At 41.2% G+C, this 20,377-nt stretch overlaps 1 long non-coding RNA gene across 2 annotated transcripts; it reads left to right on the plus strand.

Annotated features, from left to right (window-relative positions):
- The first annotated feature begins 6,556 nt into the window (after positions 1–6,556).
- LOC142160219 (uncharacterized) lies at positions 6,557–20,207 on the plus strand. 2 transcript variants are annotated; one of them, XR_012693102.1, is made up of 3 exons: positions 6,557–6,646; positions 19,499–19,715; positions 19,971–20,207. It is a non-coding gene; the product is annotated as an uncharacterized LOC142160219 (long non-coding RNA). The 2 variants fall into 2 exon arrangements; XR_012693101.1 differs by lacking the exon at positions 6,557–6,646 and adding an exon at positions 19,205–19,275.
- Positions 20,208–20,377: the final 170 nt, after the last annotated feature.

A 20,377-nucleotide genomic window follows, 5' to 3' on the forward strand; every position in this document is an offset into this window, starting at 1 on the left:
GCCAATTCTTGCCTAATTAAGGCTTGGAGTTTGTCAGAATTTGGGGATTTCTGTTTGTTCACCCGCCTCTTGAGGATTGACCACAAGTTCTCTATGGGATTAAGGTCTGGGGAGTTTGGCGTAGATGTAGAACAATATGGTCGCAGTTGTCCAAACAAAGGAGCAGTATCTCCCTGGTATAGGGGCATCTTGAGCCACCTCCTGATTTAACTCCTTATAGTCTTTTTGTACAAAATCATGATCCAAACCAACCGGCACTTCCAGTAAAGAGTGTATGCTACCCGTTGTCTCTGTGTTGTGTCCATCGGCTGGAAACCCATTGAAGCCAAGTGTTGGTAACTTTTTTTAGGGACTTAGAACAGATTATAGCAGTGCCCAGTAAGCCCATATTACATTTAAGAACAGCACAAGTGTTATATTACAACAGTAGTAATACTGGCACTCATACAAGACTTTCTCAAACCTCCAAACATTCAAGCGTCCCATGAAATCTCACCTCTTTAGCCAAGCTTATAACATTATCAGGTATGGCCAACAGATGGCCCTAGGGCCACATGCGGCCCTTTGAACTTTATAGTTTGACTCCAAGCTCCTTCTTGATTTATTGCCAGATTTGCTTTTTATAGCTTGTAACACTTGTGTAAAATGCTGCCCCCTGAAATGTTTCAGGTTGTGTAGTATAACCTTAGGCTATACTGCACAATTACCATCCTTCTACACATAAAACTTGCATTTAGTCTCTTGCTATACTCAAACAAACTACTTTGTGGGGTGCAGCAATGCCAGGTCATAACAGAGGCTCCCCGCTTGCTCTTGGACACTAAGGGCTAGATTTACTAAGCTGCGGGTTTGAAAAAGTGGGGATGTTGCCTATAGCAACCAATCAGATTGTAGCTATCATTTTGTAGAAGGTACTAAATAAATGAAAGCTAGAATCTGATTGGTTGCTATAGGCAACATCCCCACTTTTTCAAACCCGCAGCTTAGTAAATCTAGCCCTAAGTCTCCACTTGCACTTTCAGTTCCGGTACAGGAAGCCCAAATGAGGCTTCACTGTTCATCATCAGCCTAGCAGGGCTGGTGTGGGTAGGTTCTCCTCAATCTTTTGAGAGCAAAGTGGGGTGTCTGGTGGGCGAGAGCAGCATCTTTTGTCTACCCAATAAATCAGAAAACGATACTATAAAGCACTAAGCTCATCAATTTCAGCAGAATTATTTAAGCATTTTAATAGCTAGGTTTAGAAAAATTGTGCTCGGTATCAGGATTCATTTAGTTAATGGTAATTAAGTATTCATTTTGCATAATGTATTGGTGTGAAACACTGAGGACTAGATTTATTTACTAAGGAACTGAGAGATATAACACGCAGGGTTATATTTACTAAACTGCGGGTTTGGAAAAGTGGAGATGTTGCCTATAGCAACCAATCAGATTCTAGCTGTCATTTATTTAGTGCATTCTACAAAATGACAGCTAGAATCTGATTGTCAACATCTCCACTTTTTCAAACCCGCAGTTTAGTAAATATAACCCTGCGTGTTATATCTCTCAGTTCCTTAGTAAATAACTTTTTGACCCCAAACTCATCATTCCGCAGAAAGAATTTTCTGGAAGTTTCAATGAACAACTAATATGCATCTAATGAATCTTTGAGGGTCAAAAGCCCGGGGCTTATCACACGGAATATGCAGGTATATCCATTTTTCATCTTGAATAATGATCAATGTACAGTAGCAAGAATTTAAAGGGCAGCTATATTCAGGTCAATTGAGTAATGTAAGAGTCTAGGAGACTCTTTGCTGAATCTGCAAAACTTTATCAATTTGTTAACATGCTTACTATGGCTTTTTGTTTTACTATATCAGATTGCTCTCCCACTCCTTTGCTAAGTGGCCCAGTTGTCTGCTTTCCCTATTTTCAAATTGCAATCTGGACTGGGTTTATATTAAAAATGTGACAGCGTAACCTTTAAAAAGAAATTCTAATTGTTATTCCAAGTAGTGACACTTGTATACTGTAGAAGTATAAGAACACCTTCCCTTACTGTCCACATTTCCTGTTGCAGGGGACTGAAACTTCCATTGCAAATCTCTATTCGCACTGTTATTCTGAGCCATCCTCTGCCATGTCAATACTAAGATATCGGGGAATGTAAAGCCTACATTTTAAGTGGAGATGTCCTTTATTCGTACATTTTAGAAAGGTATAGTTAGGTACACACTGGAAAATTTTTCGACCAATCTGTTATTGTCAAGCGCCGTCCCCGTGCTGTGTCGTCGCACAGGGACAGACGTCTGCTCTTGCTGCCGAGCACCCGGTTGCTAGGCAAGCGGGCGCACTTCCAGGTCGGCGGTCTTCCCATTAATTCCGGCGGTGGTGTTTAGCGTCACCACCGCCAATGATTGGCCTGTCTCCTGCATATAAGGATTAATCTGGCACTTGGAGAGTGCCAGAGTATTAGGTCCCACCTAGCTCCAGCATTCCTGTGAATTTCCTCTTGTGACTCCAGTGTATTACCCGGCCTGTTCCTGACTACCCCTATTCTGTGCTCCCTGTGAATTGACCTCGGCTTCGTGATTTTCCATTCTCTCCTGTGCTTCTGATACCTGACCCCGCTAGCCCCTGACTACGTATTCGGATTCTCCCTGTGGCATATCCTGATTTCTCAGTTCTGACCCGGCCTGCCTGACACCGCTTCCATCCTAACGCTTCACTGGTTGCTCCTTCTGAGGACCGCGACCTGCGTGTCTCCCGCAGCAAAGACCATACTCCCTTGCAGGGGTTCCTGGTGAAGACCTGGGACACGTTAGACTCCGCACCTCTTGGGTGAGTAGTGCTAAAACCAGTAAGCAGAATACCCTGAGTTTCGTGACAGTTATTTACACTGATTGTACCTACGACTGACGGTCCCACTGGTCGGGTGATTCATACATACACACTACACACGATTTACCTTCAGATCTGTGCTCTTCTCTGGCCCTATAGTCGTTTAGAGAATGACTTCACAATATGCATTCATTCATTCCTGTCACACTAATTAACCACCTTGTTATAGCTATCCACATGTCATAATGAATATTGTTAGATTCTGTGACTCTGAAACGAAATATTCAGCATCAGAACGAACTAATTATTCCATCTACAGCACTCTCTACGTTCAGTCACCGGGACATATTCATTGCCAACATCGGCTGAAAAGCCCATGACTCTGTAAACTCTATGGAGATCATGATCGGAAGTGCATACACACTACATGATCGAAAGGTTATTGGAACGAGATCATTAAACAGTACGACCAACCAAATGAAACGACTGTCATTCATCGTGTAAGTATACACACTAATGTGATATGTGGCCAAGTGGTCATTTATCGGGTGATTGGCCTGATGATTGGCTGAAAAACCTCCAGGGTGTACCTAGCCATATTATGTGGTGGTAGCAATCTGTGAGGATCTAAGAGCCATATCTTCTGTTGGATAATCATGGTTGTCTCAATTACCCCTCTCTCTTGTGACTATTCGTATGGGCCAGATGCCAGGTAAATATCAGCACAATCACTGTATAAAGCATATAGCTTCTTTAGACAGTAAATACCTCATTTAGAGTCGGATGCAATGTGCGTCTAAGAAGTGTAGGAGTGGGAGTGTGCCGCAGCTTGGTAGGGTGTTACGAGTGGCATGCGTCCCACTCATAATACTCTACTGAGTTGCGAGAAGTTCGTGCAGATAGCGAACTACTTGCACAGCCTAATTTCTGCGGCACATGTTTAGCCCTTTTTAGACGTGTATTGTGTCTGCGCCTTACTGCGTCTAGGATTTACTTACAGGGTCACACCTTCACAATTCCGCGTTCCGCCCTTTCACTCATAGTAAGCCGCAAGCTGTCGCAAGTGTAAATTGCATCCAAGATGCAGTCGGATATGGTGCTTGCTGCACATGCCTGATAGTGTTTTTTTGGTCAATGCACCTAAAATGGATTTTGCATCCGACTTTAAATGAGGCACTAACTATGCAAGTGCGGAACAGATGAAAGCCGCACCCTTTTCTTAATGTTGGCTCTCAGCCGTAAGACAAGGGAAGCAATTGCCCTCTTGCATCTCTTCTCTAAACTTTATTAAGATAACATTTTTTTTAGCTCTGTTCCATGTTCAAAGTGTAAACAATTAAATTCTGTAAACCGCAGTCTGCTCACACCGTGGCTATTTTGTTGAATTAAGTGACGACATACTTTGGGCAGACTTGCCGCAGAAATATGGCAGTATCAGCTTAGCAACTTGTTTTACCTTCCTGCTCTGTTTACTCAATCATCTACACCACATTATATCCCTCCCTAAAACGCAAATATTTTTTAGATGTATTTGCTCATGAACAGTACTGGTGAATTAATACATTTTCTTATACAGGAAAATCCACAGACCTATTCCACAAGTGTTACTTTAGGAGAATTGTTTGGGGGCACTAAGATGAATAATCGTTTTCATTTTGGGGCATTCATATCTCTACCAATCCGGTGCAAATATTTAATAGGGTTAAATATCAGGCAATTAATTTACATGTGGTTTGAGATTAAAGTCCTTCTAATGTTCAGTCAACTGACTAACGTGGCTGTGTTGGAAATCACCTGCAGATATGTACCTGTGTCAGTTCAATTAACAGGGATTAATCCAAGATCTGACACTGCATGAAAGATCTGCTCGTTACACCTGGATCTAATACCAGTTCTCAGTTTCCAATATCTTTCACCTCAGGTGTGAAACCTTCATTTCTTAGGCAAAAAATCAAAAGACGATCAAACATGATAGTTCTTACCATAGCATATGTTCCTACATGTACTTTGAAAGGACCACCAAACATAAAATACTTTTTTTAAAATAAATATAATAGGTTTACTAGAAATGTTTTGTTTCGTTCAGGAACCTGTCAGAAGTGAAGCTATTTCATTGGTACAATACTATGTGCACTGCAACTGGAAGCCCAAACTAGAAACATTTTCAAGGAAAACAAAAGAGAAAACAAAAGAGGAAAAGACATTTAAATAGTAGGAAAAAATAGTATAACAATAAAACCAAACAGAAAAATACTTTATTTTAATAAAAAAAAGTATTTGTTACTGAAGCCCAGCTATCACCATTCTTGGAATTTTATTAATACAGACAAACTGTACACTTTTTTTGTGTGGGATTTATATTGTTTTTACACATAATATATTTCTACACTTTTGGGTTTGTTCACACAGGTGTATTTTGGTCATTTTCATACTTTCTAAAACTTCAAATAGCAAAAAGGAATGTATAACATTTGTTATATAACTATTCTTTCTTCAAGTTTTCAAACAACTGAGTAGAATTCAAAATACAAATCATCAAAAGTCACCGTTAACTGACGGCTGCCAAGGTGTGTAATCTCCATGGAAAAGTTGGGGAATTTTGTTGTAAGATATGATTGCACTGATCACTCTACTAATACACCCCGGCCATTCACACATGGATATTAGCAAAAACATGAACTAAATTGGACAAAACTATCTATTAGGGAGCTACAATGTGTGGACTCTATGACGGAGATACTGGTATTAGAGTCCCACAATCCACCCAATATTGCAGTCATTCATTATCTATCCCCTGCTGCTACCAATCTTTCTAGGCACTGATCTGAGCTAAGATCCCTGCTTCCGGATTCCATGGCAAAGGGACACATTCGTCTGGGTGGAGAAGCACAGTCACATAGTCTGGCGAGAGCCTCAGCAGCCCCCGCTCAGCGGGCAGTATCACGATTTTGTTACCAGGACCTCTCCCCAGCCAGGACTGCACCCATTTATATCGAGCTGGCCCGGATGAACTAGCAGACAGGAGACAACAGATACCGGTCTGGGTGTCCAAAAAAAAAATACAGAAGCTGGCCTCCAGGTGGTCTCATAAGGCCATCGGCCTACCAGGAAAATTCCCAGTCTGTCCCCACTGGCTCCCACACTCACAACATAGACAGGCCTGCGTTCTCAAGAAAGACCAAGGCTATTTGTACCCTTCCCTCCACACATAACACCACCACCCATTTGCATCTGCATCCCCTCCCCTGTATTGGTTCTTTTTGTTTTAGCCATCACATATAACTTCCAATGTTATCCATTTCTAGCTTCTAAAAGTACGATTCTAAATTAATTGATCAGAGTAAAATTAAACATTGTTATCATTTCCACCCAGAGTACTGTAAGTAATTACAAATGTGCACTGTGTGAGAGGTGAAAGAGTTTGGACCAAGTTACAGTAAATGAGTGAAGAATGCCGAATCTTACCACTGGCAGAGTTATCACCAATGATAACCCTTTAGGAGAAGCAATAACAAGCCTATTGTTGATAAAAAAAACACCCATTTTTGACCACAAGTGCTCTTTGCCCATTGGTAAATTTGCCTGTGTCCCATAAATGTTTTATGCATTATTTAAAATAGCTGTTGGAGGGAGTTATTGTGATACTAATCCCATGTGATCATCCAGAGGAAATATACTGAAAGCTGGCAGCGTGATGATGATGTCACAGGATGTTTCTCAGGCATGCTGGGACTTTTAGTCCAAGGCAGTTAGGCTCTAACTGTTAGGGAGTCACAAAATGACTACCTCTGTGCTATTGTCTTCAGACCTTGGACTGCAGGTAACATCATCAAAAGTACAGTTGTCTCACAGCCTGTGCCTATCGTTTCTTCTCTGTGATACCCATGACAGGATACTGTACATGCAGTGCCAAAAAAATTACAGGCAGGGCCTACTCAGTGGACCCAGAGCAGGGACCTTGGGGAGAGGAGGCTTCACGGTACAAGCAGCTGCCTTTTCTGGGCATTGTGGCAGGGGTTTGATGAGCCACACCCACTCCAGTGGTTACTAATTGTGCCACCCATTTGATTATGCAACTCTCATCATCGAGCACCACCCACTTCCCCATCTCCAGGAAAAGAGAAAGGATAGGTAAGTATGATTACAGGACCCAATGATGAATAATCCTGTTTAGCTGATACATCAGAAACTGGTTTCCAGGAACATTGGTATAGTAATGTAAATACCAAGACACATGGGGGCACATTTATCAATCATCGGCAGAAATGAGAAATAGTTATCAATCCTTATCGCATGGATAAGGATTGAACTATTTCTCAAATTTATTAAAAACGGATCACAGAAACAGCAGTTCCGAAAAACTGCTGTTTCTGTGATAAAAAAAAATCATACTTACCCGGCTCTTCGGAACGCGCTGTCTCAGGATCTCCTACTGGTCATCTTCGTTCCTCTTCTTCCTTCAATTGTGCATGTGCAGTTCTTCGAACTGCACATGCGCACAAAGATCCCTGCTTTGCCTCTGCAATTCTGCGAGCGGTGAGTGACAGGGACGGATCATGTGATCCCTCCACACATGCGCTGTCCAGCTCTGCTTTTCGGAGCAGAGCTGACAGCATTGGATTTTTTCATTTCTGATAATGTACGCCAACTTATCAAGACAAGTTTCCGAAAAAAATGTTTTTTCGGAACTTGTTAGATTGCAGCCGGGAGCAGTCACCATACTGTTGAATGGTGACTGCTCCCAAAAACGGAGAGGAGTGCAAAGCAGCAGCTATCCACGATATCTGCTGCGATGCACCTTTAATAAATTAGCGGAGGACACGGAGGCACCTTATTTTGCCGGTAAGAGCACTATCGTGCTTTCTTAAATCTGCCCCATGGAATCACCAACTGTACGGCTCATATGATCACACAGGTGCAATTACTATTTCTACCAAGAACGGATGTTTCTTCTCACTTTTATCCAGTGTTTCTTATGTTGTTATCACTCACAAAGAGGATGTAGACTTGATGCTATCAGGTTCTCACAAACCAGTGAAGCGTCTGGTCTGTCCATCTGACCCTAGGTAAAACTCAGCTAAGACTGGCAGCAGCACAATCCCTGCAGCAGGAGCATCAAGAACTGAACGGAATATAAACAGAGAAATCAGAGACACAGGATGAGAAGTCTAATGTCACTTCCTGACTCCTTCCCCTGTAACAGGTAGAATTTCAAATAGCCTCATATCTGTCTCTCCGCTATATTAACTGATTTAAAATGACATCAACAGTTGATCGTAAAAACCCCTCACTAGAAAATTGTAAATGCGATTGACACCAATGGGTTTACTACACTAGCGATTCATCGTCTGCTACAAATTATTAGCCATAAATTGCGTGTTCCGTCACATTTGTCATATGGATCTAGCTAAACTACACATTGACTGTGGCTTTATATTGGACACTCTAAGTGTGTCATAGCATTTAGTCCATAATTCGTGGTTTTGGGACAAAATGTACCCATTGGGTCTTATCTAGATTTGGAAGCATTTGTACCTCGAACGTATATAGGAAAAGATGCACAAAGTAAAATGTGCATTTACGTGCATATGTTCAATTGGAAGCATATGTCCAGTTGTAAAATAGTATAATTTTCAACACACGTATGTCAGGCATACAAGTATGTATACTGACACCCCATGATAGCCAGAGCCGGATTAACAATAGGGCTAAAGGTGCTACAGCCCAGGGGCCTCGGGCAGCTGGGGGGCCTGCTGGCATTCATCGGGTCTGGGATGTCCCCGCCCCCGGCTCCGACTGTTACCTGTTCAAGGAGAATGGCAGGCAGCTAACAGCAAATGTTATGCTGTTAGCTGCCTGCTGTCACTGTAGTACTTACGCGGCGTGCAGTAATCTCCTTACTGAGGAGATCTTGTGAACTCAGTAAGGAGGGGGGGGGGGGGGGGGGGGGGGTTGGCTCATCAAGTGTAAAGATTTTACAGTATTAGTAGTAACTGCTGAAGTCGCCCACCCCTACCCTGCCCCGTTACACCTCTGCAGCCATAAGGCTGGGCACTCACTACAGGTTTTTCAGACGATTATCAGGCCAATCACACAATACATGACCATTTTGTCCGATATCACATTAGTGTATACACTCCAACGATGGACAATTATCGCTCCAAAGCACATTGTATCATTTAATTTGATTTTATAAATGGACTTAAAATCTTAGTCAACGATGGAACGATGTCGGGCAATTTCTGCAGTGTGTGTGCACTCACGACCAGCAGTGTAGGCAGATCTTTATGAAGTGTACAGAGTCACAATCTTTTCAGCTGATGGTTATGACAGATGAGGAGCACAGATCTGATGGTAAATCGTGTAAAACGTGTATAGTGTGTACACATCAATTGCATGCTGATTGGGACTTTCAGTCGTTGGTAAAATCGTTAAAGATGTCGCATCGGGAGAAATTTTCCGTAGTGTGTACCCAGCCTATGAGCTGTTTGTGGAAAATGTACAAAAATCTGGATTGCCACATAGGTGTATGTATACTTTTATATGTATGCGCGGCACGAAGTGCTTATATGATGCAAAAAAAAAATGTACATCCAACGCTACCTGAGTCCCATCGTCTTTAATGGGAATTGCAAATTTGGTGCAAACTACATGCAACACAAGAAAAGAATATAAAACAATAAATCAAAAAGGTCAGTTCCTATCTCGCCGCAGACGGTGCTATCCAAAACAGATCTGTTGCATATGATACACATTCCAAGTATAGCCCAGGCCTTAATGAATCCATAATTAAATCTGGATTGTTTAGTGCTGCAAGCATGGGTCTTAAACCCCGACCGGAGACGAGGACAAATTAGAACACGTTCCGCGTTTAATTGAGTAAATATTTGAAAGTAAAAAGCTACAGCTGGCATTCTCAATTTAGATTTACAGTGTGATGACCATGAATAAAAAAGTTCAAATTCCTTAAAGCAACTGGTCACGACCTCTAAGTAAGTCGTTGAAATCTAATTACTGCATCTTTGTTTCTGAAAGTGTCTCTTTCTAAGCTGAAAGGAAACACTGAACGAGCTTCCTGTACTTTGCCTTTCAATCCCCTGCCAGGACAAGTGGGGATAAGGTGAAGTTTGTTTTGAATAAAGTAATTTTACCTCTGATTTGTTTGCATAGAAAGACAGCGATCTTTATCTTCGTGGGTGTCATATAGGCCCACCGTAACCCATGGGATCCCGAAGGTTATCTTTCTGCTTTTAGCCGCGTGCAGGGAACCATACGGTAGCTGGAACATATAGCTGGAATACAAGGCTGCAGCACTAATATGTCAATGAACTATGATTTACCCTGATGCTCTTTGTGAACTTCTGGTCGCTCAGTGACCTGATGTTATCTATTGCTTTCCCACTCAGTGCAGCTTCTGGTTGTAATTACCCCATTTAAGGAGCATCCTTTTAAAATAGCTTACATGTTGGGATTGTCCTGAGATAATCATATTAACAACATACTGGAGAGGGGCAGATGCTACAGTCACAATACTTGGTGGTGGAGATAGAAAACAGACGGTAGTGGGAAAAGAAGAGGAATTACTATTTGGTCATAGTAAGATAAATGGCCACGTATCACAGAGGACATGGAAACCTAAAGGAAGAGGTTGTACTGTAGTAAATGGAATATATTTATAATAGTTCGATCTTGATAATTGTCTATTATTATATTGTTTAACAGGATCCTATAAAGCAGGGACATTAGTGATATCCTCAGAAATGACTTGTGACATAACTTTAATTATAATTAACATTATATTATAAGGAGTAACAAAGCTCTACTGCTCACTGTTGGTCTGAATCCTTAAGGAATGTGCCTATTTGTGCTGTGTATTGCGTAAAATCGCAGTGAACATGCCCAGAAACTAATCATACACCAGAGAACGCAACAACGTTCAATTCATCCCCGAGCGCAAAGGACCCTTACTACAGCCTATGATGTCAGGGGTGGAATGGAGGAGGGGAAGGGGCGTATGCAGGTAGTCAATGTACAGTAAGGGTGTGCCAACAGCGGCGTCCGATTTAAGCTTTGGGCGTCTCAAAGGTACGTGAATTTCAGTCGTATCACTTGCACCAACTACAAGTCTGGAGTAAGTGACGATTACTAGTGATGACGGCTGTGTATGTAAGTTAGAACATGTGTTTCCAATCAGTAGCAACTGTAAAATGTATTTTATGTACATTAGGCATTAATTACATCCTAATGAATGTATTTTCATGTAAAAAAAATATTAACGAAAACTTTTATTTTTTAATGTTTTGTCATTAATGACTATGGGCCTGATTCATTAAGAAAAGCAAAAAATTGAATAAGTTTTCTTACTTAAGTTTTCTGGACAAAACCATGTTGCAATGTAAGGGGTGCAAATGAGTTTATTATTTTGGACATATGGAAAATACTGTCTGTTTTTTCATGCACACAAATACCTGATAGCTTTATTTGTACACTGAAATTTAAAGTTGATCTAGGACATGCCCTATCCTAAATATATATCTACCATCACATTATAAATTGACCTCCCCCTCCAATACAACATGGTCTTGCCTTACTTACTCACTTTTGCTTAACTTTCCTTAATGAATCCGGTTCTATATTATTAACAGATGGCAGTAATTGAATTTTTTGAGTTTTTCACCACGTATCTTCAGATGCGCTCCTTGTTCAATACGGACGTGCGTATACCTGATGCGTTTGGCGATTATTGATGAATGAGGTCCAGTACGGATAGTTAAAGTTGCCACCACAATATAGAAACACAAACCAGTGCACGCAGACACACACTTGGTACACTTCATACTTACAGAAACATTTGGATCAAACACTATTAAAAGACAACTCTGCACAAATAAAGAAACCGTCCTTTGCACTACTTTAATTGAATTGTTTCAATGACAATTTCACAATGGACAACGTTTGGTACAATAAACATACACAGAAATAAATAGATAAAAAATACTAGCCCTCTAGACGACTTTCAATTAATAATAGTCACTAATACGAAACATTCTGGCTGTACAACATAAGCTGTTATAACACCAAATATATTATCAAATAACAAATTTATACTAACATCTCAATACCAGGAGAGACCCGCACACCAACGGAAAAGGCACTAAATGCTCCCGCCAGGTGACTACTTCAGGCATCAAATCCTATAATGTGTAAAAAAACACTGGTAGTCAGTAAATACCCATGACCACAAGAGCAAAAAGTGGGTATATGGTCATTGATCAATACATTCCATATCCATACCTGTTTACATGCTTTTACTGACTAGTAAAAACATGTTTTTATGTTGTTAGCTGGTAAGGTCCCTAAGGCCAAATAGTGAACTTTACCATAATGTTTCATTTGAATTTTTGAGCTTAACGATTGCTGTAGACGCCTCAAACTCAACAGAACAGGTGAAAGCATTATTTATGTTGCTCACCGTGTATAACTTATACCTGGAAGGGAGGTGAATTGGGAGAACAGAGGGTCGGCGCAGTGAATTGTGGCGGGGCCAAAATGATGCGATTCATCGCAAATCGCATCATGGAGGCTCCCATCCTCCCCACTTCATTAGGAAGAGATCAGGATGTGGGAGAGTGGCCTGCTCTACCGGAGTCCGAGAGACCTACCTGGAATCGGGAGTCTCCCGGACATTACAGGAGAGTGGGCAAGTATGGTATAAATAAATACTATATTTACTTTGTAACACAGCTCTATCTGATGGTATTTTAGTGCATCATTTTGTGCATATATTGCAGTACATAATTTTAAGAAACAATAGGTTACAATAGGTTGTGTCCTCTTTACACAATCCCCCTTTAAATTGCCAGCCTCACTTACCACCAGGTACATTCTTCTGCACAATAGTACATTACATGCAGTACAGTGCACTCCTTAGGGATAGTAGAATCATCATGGAGTTCTGTGACCATGTAAAACACAGGCGGTAGGCTGAGCGCTATCACACAGTTCATTAAATTCTGCCCTCAGTCATGTACGGTAGAAGAGCATTATGCCTAATAATACTGAAGTCATGACAGGGCCAGATTAAGATTTTTGCCTCAGGTCAATTAATTTGTGGGAGCCCCAGCCAATAAAATAGCCTGCTCAAGTCCTGTCAGAGACACCCGCCATGACCTACCAGCCAATCACAGGGGAGTCAGCTGGAGGGTGACTGGCGATCTAACTGCAGCAGCGCCTAAGCGCTCAGTCCGCCACCCGCTCTGCTCCCCATACTTACAGTGTAAGTAGAAGAGTTACATTCTTTTTATATCCTTTAATGGGATTGGGGGTGGGGCTGCATTACCAAAATATGACCTTTGAACTCCCTGTTTATACAGATATTATATACTGGAGGTTTTACATATATTAACATCACTTTGTGTATTCATTTTGTATTAAGTATTTCTATTAACTATGTATTGATTTCACTATATGACAACCTCTTTATAGCGACACCCTCACTACAATTCCAGTTGTTTTAAGTTGGCATTATTATTATTATTATTATATTTATTTATCAGAAACAAAGTGTAACATATTTATTACCAGTTTGAGTGTTATGGTGACTGAGAAGCAGTGACGTTCTGGTATGACACTACACAATGATATATGCACATTTTGACACCAATGTTTGCCTTAGGCAAACCCTAACTACTGAACGCGTTACCCAGTGTCTACAGTTTCAAGTACTACTTTTACTTGCAGAGAATCTATTGCCTGTGTCTTACATTAACTGCTAGTTCCACCAGGAATGTGTGGAGTAAGTGAGTGGTAGCTCAATGTGTGTCTAACACAGTCACACTGTCTATAACAATCTATAACCAGATGGTAGAGGACACTGAAGCTGTAATAATTTGCCAAGCAATGATAATTAAAAAATATTATTTTGCCACTAATGCTAGTTTTCTATTTTGCAAACATTTATCACTTTAATGGGATGTTAAACGGAAAAATAAATGGTTATAAGGTTGTTTGTTTGTTAGGTATTGCTGAAAAAAAAAAAATAGGTAACTCTATCACTAGTTACAAAGATATTTCTTATTAAGTCAAGCATGTATTCATATTTTCATGAAGATCTTGTCAGGGCGCTGCCCTATTCGAGATAAGCTGATAATAGCAGTAGAAATTAGAATTAATTTCCCCCTAAAATTTCATAGATAAAGGAAATGTACAACGTGTGGCATGAACGCATTTGTTATTGCCCGCAGTTATATGACAAGGTCTTCCACATATAACCTGATCACTAGACATGAACATGATACTATTACACTATACAGACATAGGACAGTACACTTACACAACAAGACATGACAACTGGATATGGTCATAATACAATTTTCCAAATACTCATCTTTATTGTACTTTAACTAATACAGATAACATCTGCTACTGAGAACTGCATCCAACAACCGAAACAAATGAAATTATGTGCATCTGGTGAATCTTAATGACCAACAAGATAGTCAGAAATAAATATTTACAGGTTGTCCTTGGCAATCAGGGCAGGCATTGGAACTTTCCCATCATGTGAGAGGTGTCTTAGGGGGATATTTACTAAGCTGCGGGCTTGAAAAAGTGGAGATGTTGCCTATAGCAACCAACCAGATTCTAGTTATTAATTTAGTACATTCTACAAAATGACAGCTAGAATCTGATTGGTTGCTATAGGCAACATCTCTACTTTTTCAAACCCGCAGTTTAGTAAATCTAGCCCCTAGTGTTTTATTAACCACAAAAAGGTAGAATTTTTATGCCCAGAATGGTGTCAGCGAGACCAATTTTCAATGGTTTGGCTGTTTCTGCCTTAGTTAGCCGTAAATGTGCCCCAAATCGCAGGTGCAAATTGTGTTCACTAAAAAAGCAGCAATAGCCGGCATTATGCAAAGCTATAGAACTGAACCTAATGTACAGCGCTGGGATTAATAGCATTATTACTCTAAAATAAACATTGTGATTACGTGGCAGAATGAAGAGTAATGGTCATATTAGTTCCAGCATTGTACATTTTCTTGTCATTGGGAATAATGCAGTTTCCCTGTACAGTAGTGAGATACATCACTTAATAAATTTTACTTATTTCATTTGTGCCATCAGCAGTTTTATTTGTTTATATTTTAATGCTTAGAACCATTTGATTTGTTTGCAAAATAGGTATTCACTAGTAAGCATCAATAAAGCTTCAAACATCTCTGTGATACAGCAGAAGCTTCTCCGATTAGTGTAGGGCCGCCGAGAGGGGGGGGGGGGAGCGGGTACATTTTACCCGGGCCCTCGCTGCTAATTAAATTTTATTTTTATTTTTTTTTAAATTTTCTCTTTTGCGATATTTTTTTTTACGTCCTTTATTTTTTTCCCCGCGGGGGGGGGGGGGGGGGGGGGGGTCTTGGTTTTCTTGGGAGCTGGAAGAAAAAAAAAACACCAAAAAACGATACTCACGTGATCGCGCGGCGCCGTGTCCCTCCTCTCCTCTTCTCCATTCACACTGACTGCCGGGCGTGACGTCATCAAGTCACGCCTGTCAGTCAGTGAGGAGCGCCGCAGCCAGCATGAAGAAAGAAGACAGAAGAGGAGACAGAAGAGCAGAAAAGAAAAGAAAGAAGTTGACAAAAGGTAAGTAAAGAAACTGAGAGGCTAGGGGAGGAAAACAGAGGGGGACAGTACTATAAAGAAAGGGGAGAGAGAAACAGAGGAAGAAGAAAAAGTGGGAGAGAGGAATAAAGGAGGGAAAAAAAGTGGGAGAGAGGAACAGAGGAGGAAAAAAAGGAGAGAGCCACAAAGGAATAAAAAAAAATTTGGGAGAGAGGAACAGAGGAGGAAAAAAAAGTGGGAGAGAGGAACAGAGGAGGAAAAAAAAGTGGGAGAGAGGAACAAAGGAGGGAAAAAAAGTGGGAGAGAGGAACAGAGGAGGAAAAAAAAGTGGGAGAGAGGAACAGAGGTGGAAAAAAAAAGTGGGAGAGAGGAACAAAGGAGGGAAAAAAAGTGGGAGAGAGGAACAGAGGAGGAAAAAAAAGTGGGAGAGAGGAAGAGAGTAGGAAAAAAAAGTGGGAGAGAGAAACAGAGGAAGAAAAAAAAGCGAGAGAGAGGAACAGAGGAGGAAAAAAAGGAGAGAGCCACAAAGGAATAAAAAAAAATTTGGGAGAGAGGAACAGAGGAGGAAAAAAAAGTGGGAGAGAGGAAAAGAGGAGGAAAAAAAAGTGGGAGAGAGGAACAAAGGAGGGAAAAAAAGTGGGAGAGAGGAACAGAGGAGGAAAAAAAAGTGGGAGAGAGGAACAGAGGTGGAAAAAAAAGTGGGAGAGAGGAACAAAGGAGGGAAAAAAAGTGGGAGAGAGGAACAGAGGAGGAAAAAAAAGTGGGAGAGAGGAACAGAGGTGGAAAAAAAAGTGGGAGAGAGGAACAGAGGAGGAAAAAAAGGAGAGAGCCACAGAGGAATAAAAAAAAATTTGGGAGAGCGGAACAGAGGAGGGAAAAAAAGTGGGAGAGAGGAACAGAGGAGGAAAAAAAAGTGGGAGAGAGGAACAGAGGAGGAAAAAAAGTGGGAGAGAGGAACAGAGGAGAAAAAAAAATTGGGGGAGAGGCACAAAGGAATAAAAAAAGTGGGAGAGAGGCACAGAGGGAAAAAGCAGGAGGGAAGGCAGCATGGAGGGCGCAGCGTGAGCATAAGGGGGCACAGTGTAGTTGTGAAGGGGCACAGTATTGTGTGTGTGACGGCACAGGGGGCTTGTTGCAATGTAGTGAGTGTGAGGTAGGTGGTGGATAATTAATGGGTGCTATTTTGTTTGTAGGGTGATGGTGGGGACTATTAATTTAAGATGGGGTGGTTTGGGGGCTATTGAATGTTGGGGTGAGTTTAGGGAGAATGAGGTCTATTTATTAAATGTGACTATGAAATATTTAATGGCAGTGATGGTTGCGGGAAATAGGTATTGCTGGGGCTGTTTGCAGGAAGGGAAATAGGTTTATTTATTAAATGTGAATAGTATTATTTTAATGTTGGGGCTGGAGGAAGGCCTAATTATTAATTGTGGGTGCTATTGATTTAACGCCAGGGCTGGCTGTATTTTCTAAATGTAGCCATTTTTTTTTCAAAATAGGTCCTTCAACATTTCTGGATCCGGACAAGCCACAACTAAAGAAACCAGCAGCCACAGGTGGAGGAGAAAGTGAGAAGAACAGGTAGGAGAGAGCAGTACAGTGTGTGAAATGTTGTGATTCTAGTAGGGACAATACCAATTTTTGGTGAATGTTGTGCCCAATGTAAGGTGTAGGCCAAGACTGAACTGTTTGTGTACACACTGCATTGTTTGTATACTACACTGTGGTGGTAGATGTCCTGAAAGTCAGGAGTGCTTGAACATATGTGACGCTCCGGCGAATTGAGAGCCTAGTGGTTTTGATGTTAGCCACGCCCCAATGGCACGTTTGCCACGTCCCAAATGCATGACCACACCTCCCCAAAAAAATTTGGGGCTTACTCGACTATGAGGGGGGGCCCCATGAATTTGTTGTACCCGGGCCCTGAATTCCTCTTGGCAGCCCTGCGTGTATGTGAAAAACATATTGCTCAAACACGTATATAAAAGCATTTTATATGTTCACACAAAATGAAGAAGGCACTTATAAGCTTTAGAGGTGGCTTCGCAAGCAGCCAATCCCAAGTAGTATGCTATTGCTGTTAGCCGTAATCATCATCATCATTTATTCATATAGCGCCACTAATTCCGCAGCGCTGTACAGAGAACTCACTCACATCAGTCCCTGCCCCATTGGAGCTTACAGTCTAAATTCCCTAACACACACACACACAAAGTAATCATCCGCTATTTGCACCTGCCCTTGACCATCCGCAAATAATACGTCTCAGGTATATATGCATCTACGTCCCTGTCTGCTTTTGCTCACAATTGTGCAAACCTACCTTTACAGTACTCGGCCTACGTTTGAACGACCTCCCCCCCCTCCACGTCTCGCTTCTCCCCTCTCCCACCTTTACTGGATCACACAAATCTGTACCAGAATTACGCAAATCTGCATAGTCAGTGTGGCCACTTTTCTGGGCTAGCACAGGGCAATTTCACACATGATCTACGCAAACCAGCACAGTACTCGTTCTGCATCAGCACTTTTGTGTTTAAAACACACACCTCTTGTCTCCTCAATCCCACAAGTTGTTCAAAAATAAACACAACCAGCAATGAATGCACAGAATGACAGGTAGATCTCACGCTGAGAGATTCCATCTATAATCCCTCTATATGCTGAACTCAGAGATGAGCTTGTACAAATATGATGGCACTTTTCCAAGGTCAGGGAGTTTTGGGAACAAGTCCATGGTTTCTAAAAGAGGAGATGGACTTCTTGATCCATCTTGCATTGAGAACGTTCCTCCAGGGCACCCACCACGTTCTCACATCTCTTCATGAACGTTTGTTAGTGCTTAGTTGAGGCTCAAAATGGTTAATCATGGATCCCCAAGTCCAGGATTGCATTGTAAATGTAAATACGACCCTCTCCTACAATGTAATCTATATGTATGGGCAACATTTGTCTCCTGTTACCAACTTCTTCTAAACTCTTATATGTCTGCAGAGCCCTGATTTCAGCTGAAGAGTAAGGCTGGGTACACACTACAGAAAGTTTCTCACGATGCGACACGGTACACGCTTTATAAGATTTACCTTCAGATCTGTGCTCTTCATCTGTCATAACCATCAGCTGAAAAGATCATAACTCTATAAACACTATGGAAATCTGGCCGTGACTGCATATACACTGCAGAATTGGCACAACATCGTTCCATCGTTTACAGAGATTTATAAAATCACATCAAGGGATACAATGTGCTTTGGAATGATAATTGTTGATCATGGGAGCGTACACACTAATGCAATGTCGGGGCAAACAGTCGTTTATCGTGTGATTGGCCCGATAATCGGGTGAAAAACCTGTAGTGTGTACCCAGCCTAACTCTCTGCAACAATTTACTTAACCATAGTGTATAGCAGTTGATAGTTGGCCTCCACTCCTAAGTTCCCCTCCTGTTACCTGAAGTTGAGAGATGGCGAATATCACTTTTGTCTCATTATAACTCAAACCCCTCTCCCAGGTGCACACTTTCTGTTATTCCCCCATGTCTGCTGACAACCTGCAACACCTCTCTGAAATCTGTTTTCACTGTGACATCCTTCTTCTCCCCCTTCTACCTTCACATGATATGCTGATAGCCTGAGAGTTTGTTTCTGTGTCTGGCAGCCATACTTGTTTTCCCTCCAGAGAGATTTTGAAAAGGAGATAATGATTTGTAGGAGGATAGCTAAGAAAAAAAAGGGTGAAACCATACAGAACAATGAACAAAAAGTACCAATAATTCAGAAACTCCGGCTAGTCATATGCAGTAAAGACGGAGCGGAAGAACAGGTATGGAGACTAGAGGGGAGGGGGCCCTGCTCATACGAGCTTACATCCTAAGGGAGGGTAAACAGACCAGGCACAAGAGGAGCCAACTGCTATATAATAATAATAGTAATAATAATAATACAATTATTTGCTATTACCTATGGTCTGCGATTTATTTAATTAAATTGGGTAACTTAAAATCAATAAAAACAAAACAAAGCATTCTCCCATCTTTCTTACTTAGCTTCAAGGGAGGTGAAGTTTAAAACGTGGATAAAAGGGTCTTCAAAAGACAACTGACACTTTACAAAATATTTAGTGAAAAACAAAGAAAAGAAAAGAGGTGTTTTTTTTCAATCAATTGAAAGGTCAAAGAGCTGGGGGCACATCTGAGCAGAGAAAGAGGGAGCCAAAGGCAAGAACAGCACAGCAGGTGTCATGTGGCCAAAAGGATTTGGCAGGTAAGCTTTGAATGGAAACCTTCTAGGCTCAGGTGATCCCTATTGTTCTGCTCACATACTCATATGGATTATTTAAATGTAAGGCACACATGAGTACATCTGCATAGTTCCAGCCAAATGTGCAAGGGGAGCGCAGTTAAAGTAGAAAAGTAACCATTAATAGGTTTAAGTTCTGTCTGCATTGTAGGCTACCACTAAGGATCCAGCAGAATCCTTAGCCAGGTGTTGCTAAATCATCTATTTGTATGTCTACAGATCCTGGAAGAAAATATCTACAGGGAAGAGCTCAGCGGACAGGAAGAAAAGGGCAGAAGAATATCAAGTTTTGTGCCTAAACCTGACTTCTAATAGGAGTCCAGCAAAATATACCACTATGTATATATAAAAGATAGCATGGCCACTATTTGTTAGAAGTATGGGATTGGACATCTGTTTGTTTCTCTGTAACTTCTACTTGCATGATCTTAATTGTATATTCTACATTGTTATGAACTGCCAACCTCAATAAAAATTATTGTTTAAAAAAGAGAAAAGATAGCATGACATGTGTCTCAGCATTTCTAAGTAATCCTTGGTATCTAATAAAGCTGGCGTTATGTACTACATGACGGTCTGGATAGCACAATTCCATATCTCCCAATCATCCGCAATCATCCCAGATA

Source organism: Mixophyes fleayi, chromosome 6, assembly GCF_038048845.1.
Source record: "Mixophyes fleayi isolate aMixFle1 chromosome 6, aMixFle1.hap1, whole genome shotgun sequence".
NCBI lineage: Eukaryota > Metazoa > Chordata > Amphibia > Anura > Limnodynastidae > Mixophyes > Mixophyes fleayi.